The 22,481-nt window shown below is 40.7% G+C and overlaps 1 protein-coding gene across 2 annotated transcripts in view; it reads left to right on the top strand.

The window, feature by feature from the left end:
* The first annotated feature begins 3,464 nt into the window (after positions 1 to 3,464).
* Positions 3,465 to 22,481, top strand: part of kcng1 (potassium voltage-gated channel, subfamily G, member 1) — a 30,647-nt gene continuing 11,630 nt past the window's right edge. The window contains exons 1-2 of one of the 2 annotated variants that reach the window (XM_084367728.1): positions 3,465 to 3,537; positions 4,794 to 4,881. The gene's annotated coding sequence lies outside the window, so the exon portion shown is untranslated. Of the gene's footprint in view, positions 3,538 to 4,793; positions 4,882 to 21,090; positions 21,282 to 22,481 lie in introns of those variants that run through there. The other variant, XM_084367727.1, reaches the window with a different exon arrangement.

The raw sequence follows: 22,481 nt of genomic DNA on the forward strand, positions 1-22,481 counted from the left end.
ACCAAATCAAATCCCACACTTGAATTGATGAACTGGCTGTTTTTACTTGTTGCACCAGTCTGTCCAGTTATTCACCCTCGCAGGTGTCAGGATAATGTGTGAAAAGGCCAGTAAAACAAAAATATTAAAGAAGGGGTCAGCTGCAGAGCAACAGTATAATGGGCTGTTTGTGTGGAATAAAGATGACTCTGTCTGTTTGCAGACACTTCTGCAAACGCCACATCACTTTTTCTGAGACATGAGTCAGTTTCCTGGGCTTCAGGTGTGTCAATGCCCTGCTGAATTCTTAAGTAGTCTACCCAGCTCATTAGGCGGAGGACAGACGGAGGACATTTGCATGAACACATACAAACAAATGCAACAGTTAAATAAATCTTCAGGGATGAATGATGTTATAGTTCACATCTGCATGCAGTTTCCTCGTCATTTACTGGAGCTGAAAACTTCAAAGTGTCAACATAATCTCAGTTTGACCCCTGAGAATCACAGCTGTCTAAATCAATTTAGAAAGAAAAGTGCAGGACACAGTTTTACGATAACCTGTACATGAGAAAAGCCAGATACTGAAACACTGCAAGTGCAATCATGCTCATGTTCATACCCTGTATTATAGTGACAACTAGTGTAGCGAGAGAAAACTAAAAAGTCAGGGGTGAGCGCTGCTGACCGCCTGCAGAGGGAGACAACCACTCGTGAATGTAAGTCAGCAAGAGGAGCTGTTGGACCGCACTCCACTGGAATCAAGAGACAATCACTGAGGTGCATTACTGAGCAGGAGTGCTCCCTCTGTGGAGTAATGGGAATACTTCAGCACTGTGTATTTTCACCACTGAACTGGCAAATTCAATCACTTCTGAATTGCAAATTGAATCCGCTGAAGCACATATCAGCAGCTTACAATGGCTTCTTTGTTAAAACAGCTGTTTGCTTTATTGAGCTTTTCTAAAGACATTTCAGCACCTGCAGTGTATTTCACATTGGAGTGAAATTCTGGGTTTTCTTTAAAACTGGTCTGTTAAAGGCAGAGCCATTGAGTGCGACATGTGAGGAAATATAAAACAAAGCAAGCCTGAATTTTACTGCCTTTAGCAGAGGCGCAGTTTCTTTTGGATTAGGGAAGAAGCATGGAAATTATATAAAGGAGCAGACAAAAGAGCAAAAACAGCTTTGTGAAACATTGTGGAGCCTCTTTATCTGCAGCTGCTGGTGTGCAGTCATTTGTGCTTTGAAAGTAAAATATGCATTTGTGGAGGCTAATGTTAAGCGAGAGTTACTGTATAGAAATAACAATGAATCTCATAATTAGAATCATGACTTTAACCTTAAAGCACCAGCCAGAGTGTCTTATGGACTGGAATAGAGGTGTTGACAGAGGGTCTCGTATGCTGTACGGATTGTAAAGCCCTTCGAGGCTAATCTGTTTGAGCTATTGTGAGGCAGCAAGTAAGTCGGGCACAAGAAAACACAGTGCATTCGATTTTATTCACCCAAATTTCAATGTCAGGGGAGCAAACCACTTTAATTGAACACATTTTACAGCCAGCACAACAAAGTAATGCATCTCTGAGGTCCAAATCAGAAATGGAGTTACAGTGCACAGTAGAGAAAAAGCAGAAACATTGTGTTCATATTGAATTATACACACTGAGCTTCCCTTTTATCCCTATAAGTACGTTCTGACCAATTATAATACATTTGTAACGTCATGCTGGAGCAGAGGAGATGGACCCAAATGACAGGAGATGGCAGGCAGGAAGTGCAACGGATTAAGTTTTATTCAGGAAAAAGGCAACACAAGGAACAGGCAAACACAGTGGAACATCAGGATCAGGGAAACTCAACAGATGACTCGACAAAGACTGAACTAAAGACTGTACTTAAGCACAAACTAAACTAAAGGGGATGAGGTGCAGGTGGAGCGAGGCAGAGAAACACAGGTGAGGCTAATGAGTGGAAAAACACTAGGAACAGGGCCAGAAGATGCAGAAAAAGGAAGATGCAGTGCAGGTGTGGAGGGATTGAGACCCGTACCTTTAGCATAAACAGAGTAAAATTCCTTCACAGACGATACTGTGATAACACTGTCTAATAATAATTGACTCGACTTGACAATCAGCTAAACAAATCGGCTCACAACATGTCACAATAGCAGCCAAGTATTCAATTGTCAAATGATAAAAAAATGTCCTCACGCAGAGCGCACTTCATTTCAAAACAAAAGCAGCTAAAGTGCAGAGAGCCATACAAGCCGTCCAACTGTTGTAGTGGTTCCTCATTATCTATTATAATCAGTCGGTGAAAAGCCACTCCTGGTCCAAGGTGAACAATGACATCAGCTCTGAAGTGGCCCTGATGCTCATTAAGTCAGAGGAAACAACAGGCTGCGGTGGTAAATACAGCTGCCGCCCACCAGCAGCAACACGAGCAACACACCGCTCCATACTTCATTTCTTTAGTTCCCTCCAACGGCGCTGGTGTCAGAGTTTACATAATGCTTCCATCACACTGCGGTCTACTCCTGACAGGGGAGTAATTGGGAGATATTCATAGAAAATCTTCATTTTAAAGAAAACAAATGATCTCATTGATTCGTAGAGTATAGGTGAATATTGGAATCTGTAAAGCTGCTGCATCAGCGTTTTTTTTTTCCGCAGCTATAGTATTGCAGAGTGATGTTTTATTATAGTAATAATAACACGCTCACATTAAACCTCACAGATATCATAAATCTACTTCCCCTGGATTATTCCACAGGAGTTATTTAGTTTTTCTTTTCCCTTCTCTGTGCAGAGTTCCCCTAAACATGTCTCACATATCTACTTCATTTTGTACTGTAATTTCCTGTGTTTCCCAGAATTACTTACAGCAACTGCCAGTGGGTGTGAACTTGTTGCCTTTAATCAAAGGTGGGTGTATGTGCGTGGGTGCAGGCAAGGTAGTCGAGCTGAACAATGTGCCGTATGTATTGTGATGGCCTCACCCTTCACACAAAACATACGGTATACTATTGTTGGATTGCATTGTTGATGGGGAAAGTATTATCTATCTATGGTTGTTCAATAATGGATTCCTCTTGTTTGGAGCAAAAGAGTAAATCTAATCAGAAGCTCTTGCTCTTTAAACCAGGCTGACACATCTAAAAAAAACTATTGGATGGACATAAATGATATATAAATCTGCACATTCATGAACTCCAGAGGATGAAGCCTACAGACTTTGGCAACCCTCTGACTTTTCATTAAAATTGACATTTGTGCTATTGTAAGAAATGTCTGGACAACTACATTCCCAGCAGCTTTGTTTCGTTATAGTTGTCTCTCATGATAAAGAGACCTAGATGGATTTAAGATGGATTCAGTGGCATCTAGTGGTTTGTTTGCAGATTGCAACCAACTGAGGACTTGCTGCTACAAACATGAGAAATGTGAAGGTTTGGTTTGTCCTTTTTGGGCTTCTGTAGAAACATGGCGGTGCAACATGGCGGACTCTGTGGAAAAGGACCTGCTCCCTCTGTAAATGTTAAGAGCTCGTTCTAAGGTAACGAAACACAATTGTTAGTTTCAGGTGATTACCAATAAATCTACCAATAGATCGTCCTAAACTCTACACACTGGGCCTTTAAAGTTGAGACTTAAAAATCAACTGCTTCATGCTAACATGCTAAACTACAATGGTGACTGCAGAAAATATTACCTGCTGCACATCAGCATGGTAACATTGCCATTGTATGCATTCAAGCATGCTGACTTGTGTGGGTCTATCACCTACACAGCCATCTTTCCTATCAAAGCATTTTAAATTAAATGAGAAAACTTAAATGTTTTGGTTTTAAATGACACAGAAAACTAAATAATTTACATGTGATGATCTATTCAATATTAAACAGCTATCTGGGTGGCCACTGTATTATGTGTTGTTTGTTTACGACTCAACAGTTTGTTTCTAGACATCACAGAAGCAGCATCATATTAATGGTGTGAAGCTGTGTTTTTTTTCTGTGCTTCTCATGTTACCATCTAATTGCTGCCATACAGAGAGTGTTTTGGGGTATCCAGCATGAAGCGCTGCCTGTAAGTCAAATTACACCAAACTCTGTCATCGTGGCTTCTCATATTTCATAAGCACTCAGCTGCAGGGACGTCTCAGAGGAGAATAAAAGTGGTATCGTTGGTTTCATCTCAGAAATTTTAACCATTTACCAACTACTTTCTCGCTACATGCAGGCAAACAATCTCTCTCTCTTTCTCTCTCTCTGTCACCCTTACCCTAACTTTAACCAAATAAGCTGTTTCACACATGGCGTCACAATTTTTGCCCCCAATTTCACGAGACATCCCTAATTAATTGGTCTTTAGTCTAAAAGTATGTCAGAAACACAAACACGTGAAATAATTCTGCACTGAGGTTACATTCCCAGCCTGAATTATCATCCCAGTCTGGTTGTTTCTTTGTTTTATGTCGTAGTTCATATCTTCACATGTCATGTTTCACTCTCTACTTCCTCCCTTTGTCTGTTTTCTCACCCTTTATGCTCCCCACCTCTTGTGTATTTAAGTCTGTGTTTTCTCCTCACTCTTCGTTGGTTCGTCTGCTTTTTACATCTTTCCCCCAGTCGTTTGTTCTACTCATGTCTACCTGTGTTGCTTCCTGCGTTCCTCATGTTTCCCAGGTTTGTTTATTTTTACACCCTGTTGATTTCTGTTTTGTTGCCTGAGTTGTGACTTTTCTTTTGAATCTTTTGGATTTTGTATTTTTGGACTCTCAGCTTCACTAAAGCTCGCTTCTGTTTTCAGTTTGCCTGCCTTCGAAGCTGCATCTGCGTCCTTACACGTTTGCTACAGCAACAGTCCCTCTTGGATGATTACCATCACCCATCATCAGGTAAAAAACAGCCGTTCTTTGTGTTTAGTTATGATTAGTAATAAGTTATAAAATGTCAGCATGCTAATACGTTAACAGGATAAACAGTACCCCTTAAATGCCAGCACGTTAGCAGGCCGACATTAGCATTTAGCACGAATGAAAGAGTCTCATTGACCATAAAAATATCCATCTGCCGAGTTGAGAACAGACTCCAAGGGCCTCCTGTTCCTTCGTCTCACTTATACATTGAGTCCAAGACCTCATTAACATCCAGCAGAGACTGTGTCTGATAGCATGGATCTGAGTCCAAATGGTGTGAATAACCTTGTACATGAATAAATAGCACATTTTTAATGACAGTCTGAATCCCAGTTTGGAGGGAAATCAAATGGCTTGTGCTAACTTCCCATGAGAGACCCCGGTTGGCCGGATAACAAACACTGAAGCAAAATGACTGCACATCATGCAGTTTAGGGTTCACACTGAGAATAATTTAATGACTAAGTAATGACATCTGGTCACTGTTGAGTTAAGAGTTTTTATCTCAGGGAGTTCTCTGCAGAACAGCCTTGTTTTTAACTAGGAAATTTTTTTCAGATTTTTGTCATTATGCTGAGTTATTTTGAAAAGCTCAACAGTTACAGAGATGGTGATAAAAATAATATAATACAACTGGCTGAAGGATTTTTGTCGAGAAAGGTTAAATTTAAACACCTTGCTCAACAATAAATGTTTGGGTGTAATTACCGACCAGCCAACATGCAGAAGGAACAGTGTTATACCAGTAATACATTGCTGATGATAACTATTATCATAGAAACCCATCAAAGAAACAAAGGACCCTGTTAAATGGCACACAGCAGAGCAGACAGAAGAAGGCCTGCACAGATTGCACAGTGAGCGGAGCTGTTATTTTGCACAGCTATAATCAAAGCCACACTGATCAACAGACCTGCTGAGTTATAAGCTGACATCTCCTTAACACTGACAGCAGACGTTGACTTCTCGCACTTCAAGTAGACGCACGGACTACAGAGAGCTGGAACAGAAGGACAAAAAGAGAAGGGGCGAGAAAAAAGGACTTTGGCATATTTATGTGTTTCATTCCCGGTGCGATTCAGTTTTTTTTTTTTTTTTAAATCACTACTGTGCCTAATCACCAAAACAAAGAGGCTCCAAATAATGCTGAAAACAAGAGGAGAGCAGGAACCAGCTATACTGCATTAATGAACCCTGACTAATTGGATATTCAGTTAATCAAAGCCCTTTGACGGCAACAAGTCGCATTCAGAGTTCAGCCTAAAGGGAGCGTTTAATCCTCAGCACTGACCTCACTTTAATTAGACATCAGATTTGAGGTGAGTATTTGCAGAAAACGGCAGACAGATTTGGATTTAACATATTATTAAAAATCACTTCACGTCTTAAAGGAATATCATATAAACTGTACATGCATCACATGCCTGTACATATCACATGCACTCTCCAACTCATCCTTCAACTCTGTCACATAGCAACAACATGGTATCCATAGAAACTGAATTAAACTTTACGTGTTATCTTTAGCGACGGGAATTCTTTATATAGAAGTGGATAATTTTGCAAAGCTAATTCCTCGTGTTTGCCTCTGCTGCCTCATCTACTCAGTCATGTTCTTTTTTTAGTTATATTCAAAGTCTAAAGAGGATTTTCAGCTGAGGTCTTTTCCTGACGCACTTGTGGTTTTGTGACACAGAGAATAAAGTTACTTGTTGGCCTTGGAAACAGCAGTTGACTAAGTATTGTCACCACAAGGTCCAGCAGGTTCGGTCGCTGTCCTGGAGCTTCCTGAGCAGATGTTTGTCAATTAACATGAAATAATTCTGTGCTCAAATTACCAAACAGCTGAGATCTTTAATCTGAGTCTTATTTTGGCCACTTGGGAGCAGCGGAAACCGGTTGTGAAAACAAAACTGATATTGTTATTACCTTTTAAGTTGATCTGGTGAGCATGTTTGCAAACACTTGCTTAATTAGAGGTGTCACAACTTTGAGTTACAACTGCTAATTGTAACTGAAATGAGCTTTCAATTTCAATCTCTGAATTCAAAGGCAGTATTGGCAGTAACAGCAGTAGTGGTACTCATGGCAGTATCAGCAGGGATGGCAGTAACGGCAGTATGGCAGTAGTGACTGATCAATGCTCTACGATGTTCACAAGCTACTCCCTAACTGTCTACCTACTGTACCTACCTACCTTTGAATTTCTACCCCAAAACTACATATTGCCCCTTTAATACTTTTAATACTAATCCTTTTTAACTTCTGGTCTTTGTTGGCTCTAACCTGAGATTTAAAGTTAATATATGAATGAGAAATTCACAAGAATTAAGTAGATTGACGTGAGGTTGCACTCTGTACCTGACACTTGCTGCTTGCAGTCATTGCTTCACACTAACACATAAATCTCCAGAGCCTGAATTAATGAAGTTCCCTTAACCCCGTGGTCTTCAGCGCTGATCCTCAGAAATTGGTATACAGTTTTTTTTTTTTCTATTTAACAGCTCCATAATTATAACTAACCTCCATCCATGGGTGTAAAATGCTCTGTGATTAGATGACGACAATGAAGGTCAGCAGGGCTCTGAATCCTGGAAACCACTGCTCTAATCCAGTCACAAATTGGGATGGCGCTCCGTAGATCATGCAAATGAGGAGTTATATTTGCATAATTAGATCAAAATAAAGTCTCATAATTCAATATTAATCAATCTCATTCTGAAAACACCTCCATTCAGACAGTGTGGAGCTCAGTGTGCTGCTCACGACTGACGCAGACCGAGAATGTCAAGTGCACTTTGGGCTGTGTTTTTTCTCCCTGTGCTGGATCTTCAAAGAAACTTCTAAGGTATCTCTTTTATAAATAGGCCCTCATTGCCTTTCTGGTCACTGACCTGTGCACCAGAGCCACCTTTCACACCATTTTCAAGAGGATGTACAGTACGCGTTTCTCATTTTCACAACTCCCCCAGACATCAGATGAGTCCTGCTGCTCCCCGTGAAGCCAAAGGCCATCAGCTGCTCATCGTTAGGAGGATGAGAGCCTTAAAAGCTCGCTGCACAGTTGGAGTCCACACTTTCTTGTGGAGAGCAGTTTCTTCTGAAGAAATCAATTTTTGTCCTGGGGAACAGTGCATGAAAACAAGCTAAAGGCAGCTCTGGCAAAGAATGACGGATTAAGATCTGAGATTTCACAAGTTATTATTATTTGAGAAAGTAAAAAAGCATGAAAAAGGCTTTAGTTACCACTGTGTGTTTATTCAAGACAAGAAGAAAAGTGGATTTGCTGGAAGATCAGATCAGTGTAGTTGAGCTTATAGAGAACATATAAGCAGAATCTTATATAACTGTGAAACAGTTATACACCATTAATGTTAGACAGTCATTCAGGCTGAGAGCAGGAGACTGTGAAGAGAAAAGAAAAAAATTATAGAGAGGAAAAGCAGTCAATTTTAGAGGTAACCTGAAAACCAGCGACAATCATAGGTAATTGGAAGCTTACACACAAAAACAAAGTTGAGTGAATGTACCTCTGGTGTCAGAAACCATAATTATACTCCGACTGCTCCGAGCAGTCGCTAAACGTTACAGTATAATGCTGTCTGGAAACACTGTCATCCCCTCAATATCACCGCTCATATTTCTTTTCCATTTTTTTTTTTTTCTCGTTGACTGTGTTTCTGTGCGTGATCTATCTGAAATATTTCAAAGAAAATCCTGACATCGGATGAAAGAGAAAAGGAGTGAATGTAGCTTAAACTACAAAGGCATCACTTAAAATAGAGTGATCTGTTGCATCAGATGAACGACTTGAGGAGAAAAATGAATCTGCACAAAACTTGTGCGTAGGCCTACAGTTCTTTGACACCGAAGTTTGAATGTGTGCCATTTTCTAGGGGAGTAAAAACTTTTCCATAAAAAAAGCAGTATCTGCAGACGGCTGTGAGACTGTAGAGGAGGAGGCTTGTGCCGATATTTTTAAGTATAATGTGGAAATGAAGAATGAAGATGGAAAATATTTGTTCTTGTTGTCTTAGAAACTTAAATAAAAATAAAAATAAAAAAACAAAGTTAAATAGAGACACACGTGTTAAAGTGTAACATGTGGTAATGTCCTTTGCTGAAGCAAGCACACTAACAGACATCTTACATGACAAAGCAGAAGATAATGCAGGTGTAATTAATAACAGTGATAATCCCATTAGGTGTGTATGCACGCTGGTGTGCTTCCTCAATGTCATTAGTTCCACCTGGACTTTTTTCCCCTGCTGTGACAAGTCAAAACGTCTCCATGAAAACTGTCGGTTGAAATCTATTATTAAAGATTTCCTCATCATAAACTGATCAGATGGATGGGACCTTAAAGAACTAAATCAAGTTTGACTTGCCTGTTAAAGTTTCTAGTTACAATGTTCTGCTGGGATGTGTGAAGAAATGAAATTTATAACATTAATAATGGCCGGTCCCAGAATTTGTTATGGCGCATGCTGACTCACTGGAGAGGCTTCCTGGGACATTTAAAGGGAACATTTTTATAGTTCCTTCTGCTCTTTTCCTGCTCCGATAAGTCAAAATGTCCACCGTGAAAATCTATCGCCGCACAGTTTGGGTGTTTTGCATTTAGAGTGTCCTGAGCCGAGGGACTTGATTGTGTCGAGAAAAGGTTTGCAACAGTTTTTCCAGCTGTTCAACTGAGCTAAAAAAAAAAAAAAATGCAGATTATTATCATTATCTGTGACCGAGCCCTGTAATTCTGAAAGGCAACATTTCCTCATGATACATGTCAGATGAATTATTGAGAAACAGTAGACGCAGATCTGAAATCTCAGTCCGCGTATAAGCCCACTAATGGTATCGTGTGCTTTAACAGCAATTTAAGTGCTAAGATTAGCCTGCTAAGGGACTCGAGAGCGGAGTCGAGCAGGTCAAACTGAACATACAGTCTCTGGAGAGGAAGCGGGGAGGAAAGGAGCCTGTTCGTCCATAGCAACAGCAACAAGTAATAACACAGAGATGAACATAGAAATCATTATTCTGCAGCAGACAGAAACCGTGTGCTAGGCTAAGACCGTGTGCTATTTTTGGTGTCGTGTGAACTCCTGACATGTGCGGCAGATATGTGGATATGATATAACCGTGCCAACTGTGTTTCCTGCATTGTTTTATTTGAGGCGGTGATATAATTGCGGTCTGTCATCAGCAGATGTACCTCTTCAGGATGCTGCATTCAAAGACGTTCTCACGGTGTCATGCCGGCCAAGGGGTTTTACAAGAATTATGAATGCTGAACAATGTATTTAAATTGTGTATTATCCTTCTGGCAGTGAGGAGCAGAAACACACTGAAGGGGATTATACTTTAATTACAGTCTCAGTTCATTAAACTCTGAAGCGCTAATTATTTCCTAACTTGTGCTTTTGTTCTGTCGTCCCTGCTGAATGTTAAGTACTTTTAAGCAGCTTCTGCAGAGGAAACGTTTTTTTTTTTTTCCTTGATTCTGTCAACACACGGCTTTCTGCTGCAAAATATGCAAATATGTTTTTTAAAGAGTAACACAAAAACAATTTGAAAAAGCTGTGTTTCATACCCTGACTTTAGGGAGACTGTGTGTTAATTTTGGTAATGAAAACTATGGCGAGAAATGGTCGTCAGCGACACTTTTTCGATGACTAAGACGAGCAGAAAATAGATCTTAAAAATATGTTTCAAAATAAGTCTGAAACTGGAGCTGTAGGCGTATGAGCCTAATTGAATTAGTTTACAGAGAGAAAACATTTTGATGAAAAGTTGACTACATCAGGAAAAGGACTCCCGCACACTGTCCACTTCGATTTTGCAATTAAGTTTAATGACAACAAGGTTTTCGGTACTTAGACCTTCAAGGACCTTCAGGAGATAACATGATGAAGGTCATAGTACCAGATGTTGTCATTAAACCTAATTGCAAGTGAAGTGGACAGTGTGCGGGAGTCTTTTTCCTGATTTTGTCGGCCTTCGGTCATCTCCTACACACCTGTCGACCTCAAGGTGTGCAAAAGCTGCACTCGATGAAAAGTTGATTATTGACTTGTGAACTTAAACTGGACTAAAACTATGAAGGATAAAAGTGACTAAAGCCAATTACATCTTTTGTCTTTAGTAGTATCTCTATCTTTAATATTCAGAAGAAGAAGAAAAATAAAAATCACAATTTCCTAATTTTAAGACCGGATTCAAGGCGACTGTGTTCAAATGAACTAATCTGAAGTGTTTGTTTAATCTGTGAATTTATAATCCACAGGGAGGACAGCACAACAAGTCCTCCAAATTCGTAGCTGCCTTCTAGAACCACACATATAAGGATTTTCTGATCAGCTGGGTCGTTCATGCTTCACAATCACTGGCTTATTCACAGCTATGTGGCTGTCAGCTGATGATAATCCAGTGATAATCATGCAGGCGTTCAGCACGGCCACTATAACTTCACACAACACGCTGTTTCTCCGCCCCGGTGTCACCTGCAGTAGAATCAAGAGGGAAATCACAAATCAGTTTGCTTATTCGAATCCACCCATTACAATAATCAACACAAAGATCTGATGAGATAAACAGCTGCTCAAATGCATTTCAGTATGTACAGAAGTAAGCGAACACATCATCGCTTATACTGACTAATTCAACACTAAAAAACAAAGCTATGCAAGTACTGCACGTAAGGTTATTAGCTCATCAGTCTATTGTTAAGGATGGAGCTATCAGATTAGGATTGTTTTGTGGCTTTCACAGTCTTAATAGGCTTTCAGTCAGCGATACTGACTATTATTTTTTACTTATTCATTACTACTGTTTTAATTGATGCTCTGCAAATGTCCTCGTTGTGGGACTGATAAAGAATTATATTTCTTCTCTGTACAGCAGCAATTTGAGAGCTTTCATACGGCATCGGATACAGATATCACCTCAGACTCAAACAAATGTGCATGTTCGCGTTTAGACAGGACCTAGGTTATTAAAGTTGCTGTTTATATGTGGTGTATATATAGAAACATGTCCGCCTCAGGTGGCAGGTAATGTGCAGGAGCAAAATAAAGCTGTCATCTGCAGCATGAGCAGGTTGGACTGTGCTGTTCTCTCTGAATGGCAGCATGAACTCTCATCTTTCTCTATAGAAACACCCACAAAGAGACTAAGACCTGCACTGTAATGAACTCGTTTCAGCTTGTCAAGTACAATATGACAGCTAAACTACACACTTCGGATCGCGGTGAGAGGTTCTTAATCTGTGAACAATGTCACATGGTACTGTAGATGATAAGTGTAGTAGCTTTTGGCAAAAGAAATATATGACGTGAGACTCAGCTTGGACTTGGAAGTTAAAGACTTGTGACTTTGACCTGAGACATAATGACTCAATGACTGATCTATATTCAGTGTATGTTGTCATCTCAGTTACAGGCAAGAAGGCTGCGATGCCAGTGATAATTCAAGACTTTTTTTCAACATCTGTAAGCCCGAAATCACCGAATATTCTTTAAGGAGGTCTCGGGACAATTCCCAGCTGTGTTTGTGGCGACAAAAAACTTATATTTTTGACTAATGCTGGGACCAGCTGTGTTTTGGTGTCAAAACTCAATGTTTTTGACAAAACTTTGGGACATCTTGAGCAGTTTACTGTATGTGGTGACCAAAAAGGGAATATTAAGCCAAAACATGATCTTTTCCTATCCCTAACCACGTGTTTGTTTGTTCCTAAACCTAACCAGAGCAAAAACACAGCGTTTGAAACATTGCAACATAAAGAAACATAATGTTTCAACCTATCTGTGGTTTGCAGAAACGTACATTCAACGTTTATTCTACCATTTGTGTTGGTTCAGTCACAAGTGTATAGCTTGAAGTCTGGCATGATAGATTTGTGAGATCAGATGATCATGTGAGCTCAGCTTCCTAAGTAATATAATAGGCCAATAATATCATAATTCAACCGTTATTAATCTAATACCTTGTCTTTTCTCTTTATACTATAGATACAGTCCCTCTTCGCTAGATATAAACCTTCTACTTGTGATTTTGCTGCTGCTCTCGGCAGCTTACCTCCTTTTATTTCTTGAATTCTGTCTTGTGACTGAGATGCCCTGATGCCTCCATTGATTTGCTTTTGGAGACTCCATCAAAGAGCCTCAGAAAAGGAAGAAAACAAGCAAACTTCCTCTCTCCACCTTCAGGGTTCTGCTCACCTGGCCAACAAAACGTTCCAGCGTCGATGAGAGGAGACGAAGGTGTGCTTAGTCATCCTGCCAAACCAAAAACTCAGGGGCACGGCTTCAAACTGTGGGAGTTGAGGGTATTCTTCGAAATTGTTTGGAAAAATCAATCTCCAGATATCCTCTTTCATGGTCAGTGTGCGCTGAAATGTGCCTCTTGAGCTTTCAAACTCCACGGCTCAGTGCGTCATTGCACAGTGGTCGAATAATGATACAGTAATCAAAGCACAGGGCCACGTCACGTCATTCACAGCACAAGAACAGACATGTTCTAGTCTGGTGATGGTTGAAGAGGTCTCACATGGTGTGCACACATGTTCAGAAATGCCTGACAGGAAACTGAGACTTCTATGAGCTTGTTATTTTCATTCTACATTAAGACTCCATGCATGAAACTGCTTGTTAATTCATGCTTGAAGTGCAGAGAAGAGGTAAGAACTTTTCTGCATCATATGTATGAATGTATATCGGTCAGATCAGTCAAGGTTCTGTAAGTCCTGCGATGGTTTGGTCTAACAATCCCTGTGACTCCAGACCTTTGCTCACTGAGTGATAGATCCCAAATATATCAAGTAATGATGTCCCACTGAGTAATTTCAGGAGCAGCTGCGTCTCAAGAGGTGGAGCAGGTTGCCGGATGTTGTACGGCGCTCTGAATGGTTAGTAGACGAGGGGAGTGCAATATAATTACAGACAATTTACTCGTAGTGATTGACCCAGAGACTCACTGCACTTCCCCCTCAGCTCTACGAACAGGGTCAGTCCAAGAAACCTCACACAGTTCATGTCAAGGAATCAAAATTCTGTGGCAAAATCCTACAGCTGTAATCCAAGTATATTTTTAGTTATGAATGTTTGAGGCAATTACCGCTTTTTTCCACTTGATTGGGTTGAACATCTAAGAAACTCCAGGGATCTTTGTATCAATAAGATCAAATTTAAATGGCTCGATGAGAAACTGAATGCGTGGAGTGATTATAGACATCATCGCAGATTTGTGCCTTCATTCCACAATTTAATTAATCTCACTTCCAATTTAGATGGAGACGTTCTCTTGTTCTCTACTTTATACTCTAATTTTTCTATTAGAAAATAAATGGAGGCATTGGCAGGTCTGTCAAAGTTGATAAATGTTCAATATGGACTGTAAAACAACTGGATTTTCTATGTTGATAACTGGATTGTACGAGAGGCGTTTTTAAATTACGTGTAAATAACAGCTGTGGTCTTTATTGATGTGTGTCTGGAGGTGTGTGTGTGTGTGTGAGTGGGGGAAGGGTTGTCATTTTTGTTCTCAAACATGACTGATCTTGATACTACACGCAGCTTAACTACTGATCAACCTGATTTAAAAGGCTGCACTTGAATCAGATGAATGGTGGAATTTCTACCACCAACCTTTCCATCAACCTCTTCATCCAATGTGATTTGGCTGCTTTTAAGCCCACGGTGTGCTCACCAGAGTCTTTATAATGGTGCTTAATAAGCCATTACATCAAGAGCAGAATGAGCTCATATTTATAGATACTATCCAAACTGGTTCACACCACAGATGGACCACTACACCTGCCAAAAATGGGTTTGAAATAGATCCCGGGGCCTCTTCTGAAAGATGGAAATTTTAGAGCATCCTGGTGGACAAATTAACTTTTCATCATATCAAGGGTAGAAATGTATCATCACACAAATAATCTTAATATCTAGAATTGGTGAAGACCAAAAGGGAAGTAAACACTGAATTTATGTTCACCAGGTGGCCAGCCAAATGAACGCTAATGTGTTAATAGACAGTACCTCAAATTGTACTTAAATACGGTGCTTGAGTAAATGTACTTAGTTACTCTCTTTAAGCCCTCCCCTCCTGATTACCCAGTCTGCTCTGACTGGTCAGCTCACACACGCCTGAGCCAACATCTGTGTCCCTGTCAGCCTCCAGTTGGCTTCACGTCTACTGTGAATACAGGCAAAAATCTTGCAAATGTGTGACGTGATGACATAATGTGATGTCAAAGAGTCTTGGACTTTGGAAGGCGGGACTACTGACGAGGCGTTTCAGGTGCAGTGTTTTCTGTGGGAGAGAGCAGCTCCGGTTCACAACACACTGGAGGAAAGGAAAAATCTGAAAAAGCATGATATGTCTCCTTTAACATTTCATGATATGTGTCATCACACAAATCATCCAGATTTACAAATGTTTTTTTTTTTTTTATTTGTACCATGAACCAGAGAAATTGAATGCATCTTGTACTCAGTAACCTTCTGTTAGTGGTAGACGAATTCAGTGTTCCTCACATGTGATTAGCATGAACTGTGCGTTGTTTGAACCGACACTGTTGCCTGACAGCTGTCAGAAATAGGCTGAGGTCACACACACGCCTCCCACACGTTTCCTCACTGTCATACATTGTGTTCTAACTCTTCGCCCTGTGGTAGCACGTCTCCCTACGCCATATACTCATTCCCCTCTTGTTTGATTCCTGCACATACTGAGGCTATCTTTACCATGCACCGACTCGTAAAGAAGATACAATATTGACACGTGCAATGCCAAATCAGCTCAGTTGTGTTTTGAGCTGGGATTATGACTGATCTCAGTCAAACAGTCACAGCTGTGCCTCTTCGGCACCTGAACCTCCTGTGGGGTCGGCTTGCTACAGACGGCGATAATCATCCGTCAGTTTTCGAGCAATTTTCTGTACATTTGCATCAATCTGTCAGCAGAAATGATGTCATTTGAAATATGTTACATTTGAAGTATCTGTGACAATAGGAAATTTGAAATTTTGAGTATTTTCATTTCATGTTAAATTTACTTCTACGTCAGACAGAAATAGTTACTCCTCCTCATTTATTTGACATTTTTAGTTAATCTTACAGATTAAGATTAGGTTCATGTTTTAAGATATGGATGGTTATGGATTAAACCCATGGTTCTTTTGGGCTTACATTTAAGAAATTGAATCCAGCTTTCCATCGGCATTAGGGTTAAAAATATAATGACAAAATCTTAATTTTTGGGTGAACTTATCCTTTAAACATTTCAATGTTCCAATAGACAGTCTCCTCCCGGCTTCTCACCATGAAAGCAGTTTATAGAAAGGTTTCAAAATCAATACAAAGTAGTCCAACAGAACTTTTTTTCTTGACCCATTCGCCATCAGGACCCCATAGATTATTCTTGTGACCCTCTGAGTTAAGTAAGCATCTAAACACTTCCATCACTGTGGTACAGATATAAAAGCCGCTGTTATTCTGGCTCTGTGTGGTAACGGCTGCAGGTTGCACGTTAACTCTTGCCGTGTTATCGACCTTTGTGCTACTGCTGGTAGAGTAACATACTTTTCCAGTCGCAGCAGGTCAGCTAATGAGAAAATTAGATGATCAATCTCATTTTCCCTCCTACACTCATTTACTTTCTTAATTCATCCGAGCCTGGATAGGGCATGCTGAACGTCATTACGAGACCCACAAGCAGCAATTCCTAGAATATGTTGCCATTTATTCATAACATTAGTAAAAACACCGAGACAGTGAGAGTGATTTATATCAAGGCCAACTGTAAATGACTTTTTCTTAATTAAAGTCATCAGAACTGCTGCACGACGAACATCAACTGCACGTGACCAGGAGTTGATAATTGCAAAGAAAGGCATTTCAGCTACTCTGATGACAATGGTAGGGAATAGCAGCTGTTGAATGCCATCAGTGTATGTGAATGAAGGAGGTTGTATGTCTGTTTGCATGGAAATAAAGAACTGTATTCAAAGAATGCCTCCCACAACGTATTCTCCTCATTGTCTCTTCGTGGTTGAAATGGCAAACAGTGGCTGCCTCGATGGCTTTTATTCCTCTCGAATGTCTTATGAGAAGTCGATCTATCTCATCATTTAAATGTTAAAATGTCAGCGGGTAAGACACAGATAGCTGAACACATTTAATTAATTTCTGAATTATGAGCAGGCTACGGTAAAGAGAACCGCAAACTTAATAAAATGTATTTTTAATGAAGATACTCTGGCGGAGATGTATTCCAGATCAATAACAAAATGACATCACTTCTAGCTTTGAGTGAATTATCCTGCGTCTGAAGACTCACCAGCTCACAAACTGTAAAAACACAAGCACTCGCTCTGATGATCGAGTTCTTGGCAGTGAAAAACTCCAAAGAACTCGTCGTCTTTGCAGTTTGGGATTGTTTCGACACAAGTCAGTGGTTTCATTTCACTGCACTACATTCTTTGGGAAATAATGAATTTGGATTAACTTCCTCCGCAGCTGTTTCCCCCCCACACTGGATATGCCATGGAGATTTGACATTTGTGGGAAACAAACTTAAAATGGCTCCGACTGGACAAGTTCCAGCGCTGTTAATTCGCTGCTGCTGGGAAGTGTGTTTAAGTATTAAGTGGAAATACAGCTGATGAAGAAAGTTGGCTGCCACACATCATAACTGATCATAATAGCAAGACATCAAAAGTCCATTAAAGCCACAGAGTGCTTTAGTTTTACATATTTGGAAAATGCACTTATTCTCTTTCTTGATGAGAGTTTGATGAGAAGATCGATACCACTCTCATGTAGCGTTGTGAATATGAAGCTGAAGCTTGTTAGCTTAGCATAAAAACTGAAAAAGCCCAACTCTACCCATGGTTTAGAAAATGCTCACAAAGTTATATAAGGATTTATGTGCAGGACTAAATCACTTTTTGTCACCTTTAGTGAGCTAGAGTTTCTGTTTCTGCCTGTTGCCAATTTTTAATTATGCTAAACCAACAATTTGCTGGCAGAAGCTGCATATTTACAGCACAGACATGAGACTGGGCTCGACAGCTGAGTTGACCAGGGATATGTGGTTATATACTGCATAAGGAAATACCATGCTGCATGAGGAAAACATCACTTTCCTTACTTCGGCGCTGGAGGATCAAAGAGCCTTTTAGGGGAAGGCTGAAGGTTTGCCCTCTTTAAACAGTAAGAAGCAGTGGAAAGGCAGCAATTTGCAGCTGAGAAAGCTGGCAGAGAAAAGGAGGTGGTGCTACATCAATCGTCAGAACACAATGGGTTAAAATTGTATCGGTAATTAGCAATCAACCGTCAGCAGGTGAACACCTGTAGGCGCAATCACGGCTGGTCCGACTTGGTGAAAAACGTCACTAAACATCCAGCTGCTGCTTCTTCAAATTCTGTTTTGTTTTGTCTGTTTTTAATGATTTTCTATCCCCTCCTACCTGAGCTGTAGGAGGGAACACAGCATTCCTGAATCCTAATATACTCTGATTAATAATTATGAATTACAAATATAGCAAAAGTCGTGCTGATGTGACTTCTGAATATATTTAGTCCCCTTGTTTGTGCCATGAAGTCTAACTGAGGCTCAGTAAACTGCATAAATTGACCCACTCGACTGTCAAACCAAAATCAGCATACTAAAGAGTCATGAACGACGGCAAGCCATTTTTAACCTCAAAGTTAAAAAAAGCACAATCCTGCCACCAAAAGCTGCAACATGGAAGTGAGCACATGTTCTTCGCCTCAGTAGTGGCATGACTCTATGAATCACAATGTTGCTCTGTCAGTCTGTCGGGTCACCACTTTGGATTTTTGGATTGCTCCAAATTTTCTCAACAGTTGCTGGATGGATTGGCATGAAAGGAGAGGCGGTATTTCATGGGAGGGTTGAGTTTTCCAACTTTAACTCATGCCCAAGACCATCAGCACTGCCTGGACCCAGTTTACTTGAGATATTAGGAAATGGTTGTGTATGTTTTCTATGTCAGGGGAGGATCCAAAGAAAATATTAATAAGGTCACTGAAGGCTTTGCATTTTTATTTAAATAAAATCTGATTTATGATGCATCCATTAACATATACACATCACATTTTTAAAATTTGCTTCCAGATGAATGTGAACGGCAGCAGTAAGATGGTGATAATAATCTGGACAGCATCAGGTACACTGTCCATCAACTTTGACTGTGTTTGAGCACCGAGCATCCACCTCTCTTCTCCTCGTCCTGCCAGAGTCCTTCACTCTGCCCGTCAAGTGCAACAGCTTTATCCTCGATGTTGTGGTGGAGACAGCTCTCCATAAAGATGACGACACAACAGTCTCTGATTTCTGATAGAGTTGCTTTGCCAGACTGACTCCTATTTCGTCCATTTCATTTTCCTTGACATTGACCAGGAGCAGACTTAATTCAAAACTGGATTAGCATGATTCTCATCCTGACTCTCTTCCTCTCCTCCCTCGGGTGGTCAGGCTCAAGTTGAATGGTCGAAGAGATGACGTGGGCAGTGTTCATGTCAACAGATTCAAAATAAAAAGCTTGAAGGAGCTACCAGCCGCTGCGTGTGCACTTTTTGTTTGGTGATACCTGGCGAATGTTAGCATGCTAACACGCTTAAACTTTTTTTTTTTCTGCCAAAATGCTAAACTGAGATGGTGAACTTGATAAACACCACACCTGCTAAACATTAGCATGTTAGCATCATCAGTGGGGCCATGTTAGCGTGCCGACATTAGCATTTACTAGCATAAAGCACTATTCATTTCATTCCAACATTAGGAAAATCCCTTCTTTCCCATTATTTTTCATTAATCTTGGCATTGCAGTACTTTTGTCTACATCATGAAGGATGTCTGGAAGATCGTGGTGCTTGTTACGCTTGATATCACTACACATTATCACCGGGGGTCACAGTGTTGGCCTGCTATGCTTAGGCTGGCTATGTGCTGTGTAAGCTCAGTCAAAACAAAAGTGACAAGCAGCCCGCTGGATCCAAAAATGCATTTAGATAATAATCATTTAATTTTGTTTTGGCAAAGACGTCATGTCCATCGGCATAAAATCATTAATTCATCAATCATCTTACAGTTTAAATCTCACGCAGCAGGATCATTATGATGTTTGTACCACATTGATTCTTTTTCATTGTGTGGTCTGTGCCATTATCTCCGGTCACCCAGCTAGAAAAGCAGCTCCGCTCCGAACAAAACATAATAGCTTGCAGGAATCACACGCTTCCTCTTCTGACCGATAGATCTCTTTATGAAACCACGCGCTTGGTTCTCGGTCCACAGTCGTAAAATAATAATCAGTTTTAGTCATGCACATTTTCTTATTTCACTTCACCATTACGGGTCATAACAGCAGCGAAGTGAAAATAATACAGTGAGAGTGACTTGTCATGTGTGTTTACTTCTGCAGTTTCCATTCAGTTCAGGACAGGTAGATCAATAAAGGAATAATAGACCCTAACACAGGCGACACGGGCAACACAGTGGACGTGCCACACATACTGAGACGCATTTGTTTGGTTATTCATCCTTATCGAACTTCTTTTATATTATTTTCTCTTTTAAATTGTATTTCCTCAATCACACATTCCTTCTGAATGAAAACACTTGGGAAAAAAAATCATGTAAAGACATCATTTCAACAGCCATTGGGTACAAATGATTATTACAAGCATATAAAAGTACAAAACTGCAGCATTTGCTCTGGTGGTGAAAAACAGTCATGATAGTCATCCTTATCATCATACATGATAGCATTTACCACCACTCGTCTAAAATTGGACACCCTGGTGAGCCTCAGCCGTCCTCCCTCCCCCTCAGCCAGGGTAACCCACTGGGCAAATATGGACCTTTGTGTGAATCTACAATCAAAAGATAGTGATTATTCTCATTTAAAGGTGGTGGTGGTGGTGGTGGTGGTAGGAGTGGGGGGGGCATGGCTCTCTAGATGGTGGTTGCCATGGATTTCTCTCAAAAGCTTTTGGTATAATGGCACACCCACTTCTGATGTCAGCGCTCGAGGATGGGGGGGGAGGAAGGAGTTGAGGCAAAGGGAGAAGAGAAGAGACGAGGGCAAAGGGAAGGGAAGGAGGGAATAAGGGAGGGAGGGGAAGGAGGGGAGGGGAGGGGAGGCAGCCTGTTGCTCATGATCATCGAATAACCTCCTCATGCTCCACGAGCTCAGCGCCTGTGCATGGACGGAGCAGAGTCAAACGAGGCAGCAGCAGCAGCAGCAACAGCAGCAGCAGAAAACATATTTCACATTTGTCCTTCATGTGCATTCTTATGAGCGCCTCGAGCAAACTGACAGCTGCTGAGGAACTGATTCAGGCGGCACAGTGAGTATTTTTCATTTTTATTTCACAGGATTTATTCAGTCTTAAAGGTCTGTTGTACAGTGAGACACACTTTCCTAGTTGTAAGTCACACTTCTGAGAGTTTCTCACACGCCTGCGGAGCATTTTGTTTTCACAGAGAGAAGTTGGGCCGACTGACATTTCTTGCAGCTGATTTCTCAGGGTTACTATTTCGGAGCATTGTTTGGGATCGTGCAATTACTCATCGAGTGTTATTGGAGAGCTCAGCCTGCTGTTTTGTTTGCACGTAATAGTCTGATCTTTGCAAACATGCAGTGCACTTCTCTTGTTAAAAGCAATTAAAAGAAGCTGTCAGTTTTCATTATTTACAGTAAGATTGATTCAAAGCCGTATGAGTTTACAATAGGTCTTTAACAGATGACAGTGGTTTGCATAATGCATGCAATAAATGCGTGCACCATGATTATAAGGCTGCCGCGTCGGACAACATTTACTTATATCTCATCAGAGACAGGGTTCAGGACATTTGCTCTGCAGGTAGGGATCTACGTACACAGCATACAGCCGCTTTTTAAAATCTAATTTTACAACGAGAACCGATGGAAGAGAAACTTTTGAATCTGAGAGCCACTTCAAGTCCTCGAGCCATGAATCACAGCTGATGTTATGTTTCAGTGAATGCACAAGAGATATTTCCATCGCAGCACATGGTCTCACTCTGAAGATGACGTTAGATTATGTCCCATAATGCGATTACGACTCCTCAACGCAAATGCCTCTCTCCGACTTTGGATCACTGATACATCGTATGAAATAGATCATCCTCTCTCCCTCCTCCAGGTAATTTGGACTATAATGAGATGAACTAATGGCTTTTTTTCCCTCTTCCAACAGCTAATAGTGGCTGTCTGATTATTCTCCCCCGCAAAGAAAGGGTCGGCAAACTAATTAAAATCTGCTATTCCCAGGTGACTTTACGTGTGAGGTATCTGAGATATATATCCTAAAGTGTCATTAGAGTGGGTCGAAGGGTCACGGTCCCACCTGCAACACTATTTCCCAGAGCACCCGTGGGTACACAGAGAGATCTTAACGCTCCGGATCGAATGATGTGCTTAGAAATTGTAAGCAGGTTGAAGTTCTTCTGAGCCTTCTGTGACTTTGCTCCATGTTTTAATGAGATCTCCATGAGATTGGAGCTCTTGCTTCCTTTATATACTG

The sequence above is a fragment of the Pagrus pagrus genome (assembly GCF_965226575.1).
Source record: "Pagrus pagrus genome assembly, chromosome: 11".
NCBI classification, from domain to species: domain Eukaryota; kingdom Metazoa; phylum Chordata; class Actinopteri; order Spariformes; family Sparidae; genus Pagrus; species Pagrus pagrus.